The sequence below is a fragment of the Silurus meridionalis genome, chromosome 18, assembly GCF_014805685.1.
Source record: "Silurus meridionalis isolate SWU-2019-XX chromosome 18, ASM1480568v1, whole genome shotgun sequence".
Taxonomy (NCBI): domain Eukaryota; kingdom Metazoa; phylum Chordata; class Actinopteri; order Siluriformes; family Siluridae; genus Silurus; species Silurus meridionalis.
This window is the reverse complement of record NC_060901.1, coordinates 5,355,348-5,366,012: the sequence shown is the minus strand read 5'-3', so window position 1 is coordinate 5,366,012 and position 10,665 is coordinate 5,355,348. Positions and strand designations below refer to the sequence as shown.

Genomic DNA, 10,665 nt, shown 5'->3' with positions numbered 1-10,665 from the left:
AAGGAGGGCAGTAGGGAAAATACTGAGAAAGAATGAAAAAAATGAAAGACTGAAAAAAGTAAAAAACAGGTATAAAGAGACAGACAGATGCAAAGAATGAAAGAGTGAAAGAGACAGACGGAAAAAGTAATAAGGAAGATAGAGATAAAAAATAGACAGAGAAACAACTAATCATATATATATATATATATATATATACACACACACACATACACACACACACACACACCAATCGGTTGCTGATACAGACAGACAGGCAGACAGACAGACAGACAGACAGACAGACAGACAGACAAATAAAGACCTTCTGACACGATAAGCAATGAAGACATAATGCATAGTGTGTTGTTTCTAAAGGCTTTCTAGTTTCTTCGAGAGACAAAGATGACAGGAAGCATTTCAACCACAACACACACACACACACACACACACACACAAATTGTGTTATCTATAGGATAATAGGACAGAATTTAACATTGTGCCAGAAAATGATGCAAGAAATAAAAAAATCCTAAAGACTGAACTCCATGATGATGATGACGGTGATGCAATTTGCTCCATAGACAGCTCAATAGATGCCTCAGGTGTTTTGTTTGTCCTCATGTGCATATGTGTGTGTGTTTGTGTGTTTCCAGCCTGACAGATGTTTTGTTTGTTTATCGTATGATTTGTGCTGTACCGGCATGGACGAGAGACAATGCGCCCCTGATGAAGGCAAACGCAGTCTGCGCTCGATTACAGATATAAATCTCGAATTTACGTGTCGCGCGTGTACCTCGGCCACATCGAACCGCCACGTGGGAATCTCCGTGTGAAATCTACTCGGCGTGCCTTTCTGCGTTTCTTATGAGTTTACATTCGAGTGTTATCCCCCCCGCTTCGTGCTATAGGTCTTTATTTGTTTATTTATTTATTTACTTCTTAGAAGATTTCGAAAGGGAACGAAAATCGGATTTTCGTGCCGTAAAACACACCTAATTGGAGGGGATTATTGGCGCCCTATTTGGCAGCCATTTCCACCCGCTTTATCTTCAACCGCTTTTGTTAGGAGGCAGTGTAAAAAAAACAGAGGGAAAGTGTAGGAGGAGTGTATTAAAGCAGCTGAGCATCGTCCGCGTGGAGCGTGTATGTGTACGTCCGTACAAGTGTTTCATTAGGATTTAAAGTGACGGAGGGATCACAATTAAAAACGAAATCAAAATTGTATTTATTATTGTTGTGAAATTCATTATCTAATTGAAAACAACACACATGACTCAAGTACGAGTAGGAACAGACACACAGCAAGTTGCTCTTCCCTCAAAATACGTCTTATGCAAAACACTGCTCTCAAAAGTATTGGCACCCTCAGCTGTAATACTGTACACGGTGAAGCCTCCTTAGAATAGAGTGACAGCGCTGGAGCATCACACACTTTCAGGAAAATAATCTTCTTCAGGGTGGAAAAACAGGATCTCGGCTTCATCATTTTTTTATTATTATTTTCCTACTGCAGTGTGACATGGAGTGTGTTACTCCTTCCTCAAATGAAAGGAGTTTTGCCTTGCTTTCTAATGCTGAAGGCTAATTGCAAAGGTTTTGGAATGCATAGTAAAACCTCCTTAAGAAAAAAAAAACAGCACTGTGTGTGTCGTGCTGTTTCAGGAAAATAAGCAAGTTCAGGTTGTGAAGATTTCTGCTTCATCACATCACCCCATCATTCATTATCTCCTTCGCTGCAGCATGATACAGGGCTTGTTTCTCCTTCTGTAAAATCCTGATGCGAAATGCTGGTTTGTAAATTATTTCCCCCCCTCTCAGCCTGAAGAAGAGAGGAAAACAAGACTCTCCAAAAACAGAGAAAGTTACTTCTGGGCAAAATACCACAATTATTGGTACCCCTGCTCCTATTCGAGAAGACTCCTCTAGTGTGAATTAGCGCACGTTTGTAGCACGAATATAAAAAATACTTTATTTTTTTTATTTTATTTTTTTTATTAAAACCCCAACACAGTGTGTTTAAATGACAAAATGATTTAATAAGCTCTCGGCTGCTGTTTAGAGAGACATGATAAAGTACGCGTTCCATCTCCACCCAACTCATGTGCTCCCTCCAGCCCCTATTCGACAACAATAGTAGCTCGTATCGACTGATCATCCTTTCATCAGGCATTGTTTGGGCCACGTCTTTCACGCTGGGGAAACACAATCAGCCAGCGGAGAGACGGAGGGACGCGGAGACGGGGCCGGGAAGCGGGATTTTCATTTTCTCTTGGCTCGTAAGATGTATTATTAATCCAATTTTTCACACGGACCCTGAAATGTGGCAGAATCGAAAAGAAAAGGATGGGGGAGGTGAGGTGGAGAGACAAGCAAGGCATCGAGCAAATTAATGAGGTAAACGTAATGATCCGAGATGATCAAAGGCAAATCGGTGTTGAGCAAACGCAGGCCACCAATTAGTAAAATAAGCCCAGGAACAAGCTGAAATATGCACCAAGGCAACAGATGAAAAGACGGGGTCAGTGAGAATGCACTAATTTCTATAAATGAAACGCTCCAGAAGTTACCACAGAGCCACAAATCAGTGACAACAATGACATGCTTCCTTACACTGATAATCAGTAGTAACCGATTAGTGCTTGGTTAGTAGTGGTTGGATCGTAGTTTATGGTTAGCAATGCTTGGTAGGTAATGCAGCTCCAAAATGCTCAGTTGATGGTAACAGTTAGAAGTGTTTGGTTAGTAGCACTGGCTGAGTAGTGCAAGATTAGTAGTACTGGATTACTAGTCCTTGGTTAGTACAGTAGTACTGGATGTGTAATGCTTGGTTAGCAGTACTGGGTTAGAAGTCCTTGATAAGTAGTATAGGGTGAGTAGTGCTTGCTTAGTAGTACTGGATTAGTAGTGTGAGGTTAGCAGTACTGGATTAGTAGTGTTTGTTTAGTAGTCCTGGGTTAGATGTGCTTGGTTAGTAGTCCTGGGTTAGTAGTGCTTGGTAAGTACTGCAGCTAAGAAGTGTTTGGTTAGAAGCACTGACTTGGTATCAGTTGGTTTGTAGTCTTTGGTTAGTAGTATTTTGTAAGCTGTGCTAGTAGTCCAGAGTTAGTAGTTCTTGGTTATTAGTACTGGGTTAGTAGTGATTGGTTATTAGTACTGAGTTAGTAGTGCTTGGTTAGTAGTATTGGGTCAGTACTGCTTGGTTATTAGTATTGGGTTAGTAGTGCTTGGTTATTAGTACTGGGTTAGTAGTGCTTGGTTAGTAGTACTGGGTAAGTAGTGCTTGGTAAGTAGTATTGGGTTAGTAGTGCTTGGTTATTAGTACTGGGTTCATAGTGTTTGGTTAGTAGTATTGGGTTAGTAGTGCTTGGTTATTAGTACTGGGTTAGTATTTATTGGTTAGTAGTATTGATTTTGTAGTGCTTGGTGATTAGTACTGGGTTAGTAGTGCTTGGTTATTAGTACTGGGTTAGTAGTGCTTGGTTAGTAGTACTGGGTAAGTAGTGCTTGGTTATTAGTACTGGGTTAATAGTGTTTGGTTAGTAGTATTGGGTTAGTAGTGCTTGGTTATTAGTACTGGGCTAATAGTGTTTGGTTAGTAGTATTTGGTTAGTAGTGCTTGGTTAGTAGTATTGGGTTAGTAGTGCTTGGTTCTTAGTACTGGGTTACTATGGCTTGGTTAGTAGTATTTGGTTAGTAGTGCTTTGTTATTAGTATTGGGTAAGTAATGTATGGAAAGTTGCAGCTTTATTATTAGTACTTGCTTACTATTGAAGGGTTCCAATAATATTTTAAAAACTGTTGACAAAACTGTTAAAACTTTTAACAACATAATCATATAAAAACACTGTGGTTAGCAAATCAGTTAAGCAAATTTAAAAACAAAATAAGATTCATCATTTTTAAACGTGCCTTACACTGCACATTTCAACGGATCACAGCGAAATGCTAAACACTTAAATGTTTTGAGTTTTACACATAACTTATGTTAGATTTGATTCCACTTCCAGTCCCAGTTCCGATCTCATACAATGCCTTTTAATGCTGAACCTCTTCAAAACTTCAAAACATACAAAAACAAGCTGATGAATCAGTTTCTCTTCACTCTTCCATTTTTCATTTCACTCGTCTTGTTTGATGTTTAGATGACAGAAGAAGAACAAATACTACGGAGCTCTATTAATGTGAACGCTCCCGTACCTCCCCATCTCTCAGATGACAAATGCTCATCATTGTCCCGAGCGATAAAAAGCCTCTGAGTGTCATTCATCTTTAACTGATCAAAGTGTTAACAGACACAAACACACACACACACACACACACACACACACACACACACACACACACACACACACACACATATACACACACAAACACTAGGCCTTTTAGCTATATGATAAACCTTTAAAACCCTCCATCATGCATCACTCATACCCAGTTCATTTCTCTGGGTCCTATCTATAATATAGGGTCAAATGTTTGTGGACACTTGACCATAAGATAGGACAATTAGTCCCTATTTGGTCTTATAATAACCTCCACTCTTTTGGAAAGATGTTTCCCCCACTTTTTTGGAGTGTGTCCTTTGAGATTTGTGCTCTTTCAGCCACAAGGGTATTAGTAAAGTCAGGTACTGATGAAGGTGAGGTGAGAAGTTCTGGGGTGATATCAGCATTCACATTCATTCCAATGGTGTTCTAAAGTGTTGAGAGCTCAATAACAGGCCACTCAAGATCTTCCACTCCAACCCACGTAAAGCGGATCTACAAGGAGCAGGCTTTGTGCACAGGAGTATTGTTATACTGAAACACATTTGGATCTTCTGGTTCAATTTTGTGGTACCAGTTTGCTTTTGCTTTTGTTTTCTCCCCTGCAGCCTCTTTTTTTCTTTCTTTCTTCTGTACTTTTTCTTCATTTTATCCTAAACTTTCGCCTTTCTTTCTTTTGTCCTACAATCCTTCATTTTCTCCTTCCACACCTTCTTCCTTACATTCTTCTATCCTTAATTTCCTTCAATTCTTCCTTCCCTAAATTCTTGTTTTCATGCCCTCTTTTGTCATTTTTTTCTAGGTTTTTTTTTTCTTGCTTCGTCGTATTTTTTATTATTTTTGCATCATTCTACATATTTTTAATTTCCTTTTTCCCCCTTCATGTCTTTCAAAAGTTTATATTATTTCTGCAGGATGATAGAAAGAAAGGGAGGAAGATGTATTACAGTTTGGCTGTTGGAATATTTATAATTTTATTACCTATATAATAAATTACATATTGTAAGATCTGATAATATATAATACTTTATATAGTATAAGATTCAATAATTCTGTTTTTTGTAACTATTAATTAAACCCCTCTTTTTTTATCTTATCTTTTTCCTTTATCCTCCCCCCTTTACTAGAGTTTATTGTAATATTTGATTTTCATGTATTTATTTATAATTGTATTTATTTGTTTACCCTTCTTTTTTAGTACATTTATCTCTTTCTCTTTTTTCCTTTCATTTTTTTTTTACTTCTTAAAAACATCTCTTTATAATGTTTGCAAACTATATGGGATAAATTTTTTTATATAACACAAACAGTTGGACCACTACAAATGTTTTATTTGTTACAATGTGATAGGCCACGCCCACAAACACGAAAATGGTAGCAACAGTCTGCAAATGACAGGATGTCAGGGAACTTACCGTGAACACCGGGTGGACTTTTTTATTTGCTTTTAGATTTTTCTCTCTTTTTTTATTTATTTATTGTTTTTTTTTTTTTTATGTAAAACATCCTAAATAATTCAGAGTTGTTGTAACTGAGCCGGTGACAAATCTCAGTTCAGTATATATTTTGACAATTCAATAAAGATTTTGGAAATGTTCGAACGTAACCTGTGCTCGTCCATACTGTATATTGTATTACTGTCCGATTAGTGTGTTAGTGGCTAAATTAGGGCAGTGAGTGTACACTACAAACACAACACACACAACCCCCCCAAAAAATATATATATATATCACTCACTTTGTTCTCATTCTGTTTTTTATTTTGGGTGATAATGACGTCCTGCCCCAGTTTTGTGCTTATGAATGTGCACATATGACTTAAATGCCAAAATGTGATCAAAATACACACACACACAAACGCACACACACACACAAACACACACACACACACTTGGCAAGTGGTGAGAAAGAGAGAAAAAAAATCTATCAATTTGCCAACAATTGAATATTTTATGGCTTCTTAAAGAAAGTTAGAGCCTTTCATCTATCCTAATCCTGACCTCGAAATGGGCGTATTTTGGTTTTCACAATCTATTTTTTGCCTTTGTCTAAGCCAGCTTGTGTGCGGCTAAGCAGAGACGATGTTAGGACAAGCCTCTTAAGCCCATTAGCCTTATAATTCATACGGTTTGGAGAACGCTATTCAGCACAGTCCAAGAGATCTGCAAGCTGGCTCGCTGAGTAGGGAGAGCGAGCGAGCAAACAAGCAAGTGCGAGAGAGAGAGAGAGAGAGAGAGAGAGAGAGAGAGAGAGAGAGAGAGAGAGAGAGAGGGAAGATACACCCCAGCAAGCCGCCACATGTTCAGGAATTTGTTTACTGTTTCCTGTCCTGTGATCAAAACCCAGTTAGAATAGATGGCAGGAGGGACATCACAGAAGAACATCCTAACCCTAGCCCACTTATAAACACACACACACACACACACACACACACACACACACACACACACACACTACTGGCATCACCAAAGCACCTAAATAATCTTCTAGACAGAGTATAAACAATTAAAATGAATAAAAATCACTATTTTTTGCCCAAATGTTTACAGTATTTGGAAGTGATACTTGGCATTTTAAGGTAATGTTTAATGGCCCACAACTTTTTAGGCCCACTGCTCTTTTCTCTGTTTCACTCTCACTATCTTTCTCTTTCTTTATATTTACATTTATGACATTTGGCAGACACCCTCATCCAGTTATCAAATTTTATACAATTGACAACCCTCTGATTAGAAGTTCAACATCTTAACCGCATAAATATCCCTCCTACCTCCATGTAGTAGTAGAGGTAGTGTGTGTGTGTATATGTATATATATACAGTTTATACACACTATCTCCAAGGGCAATTATTTATGAACAAGGTACAGTGTAACTTGCAAAGCCGTATAGCAGGCAGCCAGGGTGAGGGACGTGTAACAGCCACTAGAATCCTAAATGCTGAGTCAATTCTTTCTACTTAATTATGACAAGACAGAAGTACTTTCAATTGGACCACAGGCAACGAAACGCAAACTTTCTGCCACCACAGTAATAATACATGGTCTTTCAGTTACATTATGTGAAGCAGGAAAAAGATTGTGTGAATATTGACTCCAGTTTTTCATTTGAAAATCATTCATAATTTGACTTGAACAGTCTCACTTTATTTTAAATATTGCTGAGATAAAAATAAATTAGATTGCTAAAAACTATTGCTAAGATTTAAAAAAAAAGTCACAATATGATGCATGAAGAAACAGTTCATGCTTTTGTTACCACTAGCTTTTTTCTTAGGATGTCTGTATGTTGTAGTAAATGCTTTAATAAACTCCAGTTGGGCCCAATTCCTGTAGTAAGTGTATTTAAGGGGTTGCTCAACAGCTTAAGATCTGTGTACTGATCCAAAAGTCAGGGATTCAAGCCCCAGCAATGCCACTGTTGGGCCCTTGAGCAAAGCTCTAAACCTTTTCTGCTTCAGGGGTGTGTATAATGGCTTACCCTGTGCTCTTAACCTAGCTTCAGAAAATTCTGGAATATGCAAAGAAACAAATAAGTGTATCTAATGTACATACCAGGATATGACCACATTACAGATTCTTTTTCTTTTAATCCAATTTAACAGCTTTGATCAGAAGGTACAGGCTCTTTGTTAGTACCTAGAAAAGTGAAGACTACCTGTATATCGAGGCAATGCTTTCTCCTACAAAGCCCTACAGTTGAAACAGCTTTAAAACAGTTATGATGCCTCAGAACATAAGTCTAGGTTAAACAACTTTTGACATGCATTTTGTAATACATTTTTATTTGGTAAAGGGGCATACCTGGAGGGTTAATGGTTATAGAGTGTTCTGGTAAACTGAGATGCTTGGATGCTGTTGATTTCCCCTAATCTTTATGTGCTCACTCAGGTTTATTGATAGTGGAGTGACTGGCCACTTATTTGCAAGCAAATGGGAACTAACTTCTGGAAGGGATTAAATTTGCAAACTTGGAAACTGAAGGAATACCAAACCACTCCCAGCATAGCATTAGTTAGGCCAGGAATCATTGGAAGCACTGCAATGCAAATCACTTAGATTTATGTGAATAAACTACAGGGTGGTGCATTGTTCTGTTATATCATGAGCAGGAGAATCCCTTGGTGATTTTTGATGTCATGCTGTAGAAATGATAAGATATTCAAACAAGCGTATTAATGTAACTCTGTCAGGGCTGTTGCTCGAGCAAATAAATGAACATGTGTCAGGACACGGGTAATAAATGAGAAGGCGAGGGGGGAATATCCAGTGTGTATGAAGCCTTGCTGGTCTAAAGCGGCCATCATTACAGTTTACACTCGTCCAGGATTCAATGTAAAAACTGGACAGTAGTCTGATAAGAGCGAGTGGAGCAAAGTGAGTGAGAGATAACGACAAACACACACACAGAGAAAGAGAAAAAGAGTCCAAGTATTTCTCTTTCCCTTCTCTCGGAAACCAATCCCTGATTTGAGCTTGAGATAAACACCACACCGGCAGCGCTGCCTAAATTACTCCTACTGAAACATTTCTACAAAAGAAACACTTCTCGAGCGGAGTTGAAGCACAGAAAAGTAACTCAAGACACAGATGAATAAATACTCAATCTTTGGTTTTTGTGGAGTCGAGAGTTGATATGAGAGCGATCAGAAAAAACTTGAAATGAAAGCTATATTTTGCAACTAAAATCAGAACAACTAAACACAGAAATATCCTTTGTACACAATCAATACAAAAAAGTAATAGTGTTAAAAAAATACAATTAAAAAAAAAATCGCTGAAGTTACATTTATTACATTTGTTTTTTGTACCTATATTGGGGAAAGTCACATTTTTACTTATTTAACAATACATGATTTTTTTCTGCTTATTGGTGAACCCAAAAACAAACCTGATGCAAATATTCAGATTGAAATCAATTTTAAAAACATTTTACTGGATAAACTCTGCATGCTGGAACAAAATTTATTTTATTTAGAGATGATCTGATATACACTTACATGCTTTGCTAACAAAAATAAATAATGCCTGACAGGTTGAAACCTGGAAAAGTTACAATGTTAAGAGTGTTACAGAAGACAATGTAGAGTTTTTTGTTCGGCCACAAGTAATAAAATTACACCACAGCGGATCATCCGTCTCCATACCCCCCTGTCCTCTACAGCTGCCTCTTTCAACCCAACTACATGTCTTCCCTCACCACATCCCTAAACCTCCTCCTTGGTCTTCCTCTTTTCCTCCTTCCTGGCGGCCCTCCCTCACCTTGTCTCCAAAACGTCCTACATGAGCTGTCTCTCTAATAAACTCATTTCTAATCCCGTCCATCCTCGTCACTCCCAACGAAAACCTCAACATCTTCAGCTCTGCTACCTCCAGCTCCACCTCCTGTCTTTTACTCAATGCCACTGTCTCTAATCCATACAACATCTCAGGTCTCACCACAGTCCTATAAACTTTCCCTTTCATTCTCACAGATACTCTTCTATCACAAATCACTCCTGCTATCACTCTTCTCCACCCACTCCACCCTGCCTGCACTCTTTTCTTCACTTCACTAACACACTCTCCATTACTTTCCCCTGTTGACCACCAGGTACCTGAACTCCTCCACCTTCTCCACCTCTTCTCCCTGCAACCGCACCACTCTTTCATAAAGATCAAAACTGAGGAATGATGGCAGGTATTGTGTAAGATAATCATCAATACATTCATATTTATTAACTTTTTTGTTGCATCATCACGAAAAAGTGCCAATAAAAACCCAGAATGATTAATGCTCTAAATAAATCAATAAATCAATAAATAAATATGACTTTCAGAACATGTGAAAAAGAAATGCAAACAATTGTACACTTCAAATACAGAAACACACACACAGAACGAGAAAGAGAGAGAGAGAGGAGAGAGAGAGGAGAGTGAAAGAGAGAGAAAGAGAGAGAGAGAGAGAGAAAGACCATCGGCATGTTCTCGGGAACGCGTAAGCGCTCCAAAAACGCGCACGCGCTCACGCACGCACGCAAACCCACACGCGCGGTTTGAGTCGGTGCATGTGCGTGAAGTTCAGTGCGGTGTCACTCAGCCACTTACCGAACAGCTGCACGAGAAGAATCTCTGGATGTGGAGTGGAGAAATTATTTTTTTGTTTGTTTGTTTGTCTGCGCGCGCTCAGGGATGGGGTGAAATCTCCGGACTGGTCATCAGGGCTGCTTCACTCACACACACATATGCGCGCGCGCACACACACACACACGGAAAGAGAGAGAGAGAGAGCAAATTACACAAGGCGAAGGGAAGGTCTCCTGAGGGAGGAGGAGGAGAAGGAGGATTGTCATCGGTGTGACGCGCGCGCACTCGTGTGCAGGAGTCGAGCCCTGGTTACCTGCAAGGTCTAGAGGAGGAGTGAAGATGGACAGAAGCTCAG

General features: G+C 39.0%; 1 protein-coding gene across 4 annotated transcripts in view; it reads right to left on the bottom strand.

The window, feature by feature from the left end:
• Positions 1-10,459, bottom strand: part of sox5 (SRY-box transcription factor 5) — a 236,306-nt gene extending 225,847 nt beyond the window's left edge. For 2 of the 4 annotated variants that reach the window (XM_046872985.1, XM_046872987.1), the window contains exon 1: positions 10,332-10,459. The gene's annotated coding sequence lies outside the window, so the exon portion shown is untranslated. The remainder of the gene's footprint in view (positions 1-10,331) is intronic. The other 2 variants (XM_046872986.1, XM_046872989.1) reach the window with 1 other exon arrangement.
• Between the last annotated feature and the right edge of the window lie 206 nt (positions 10,460-10,665).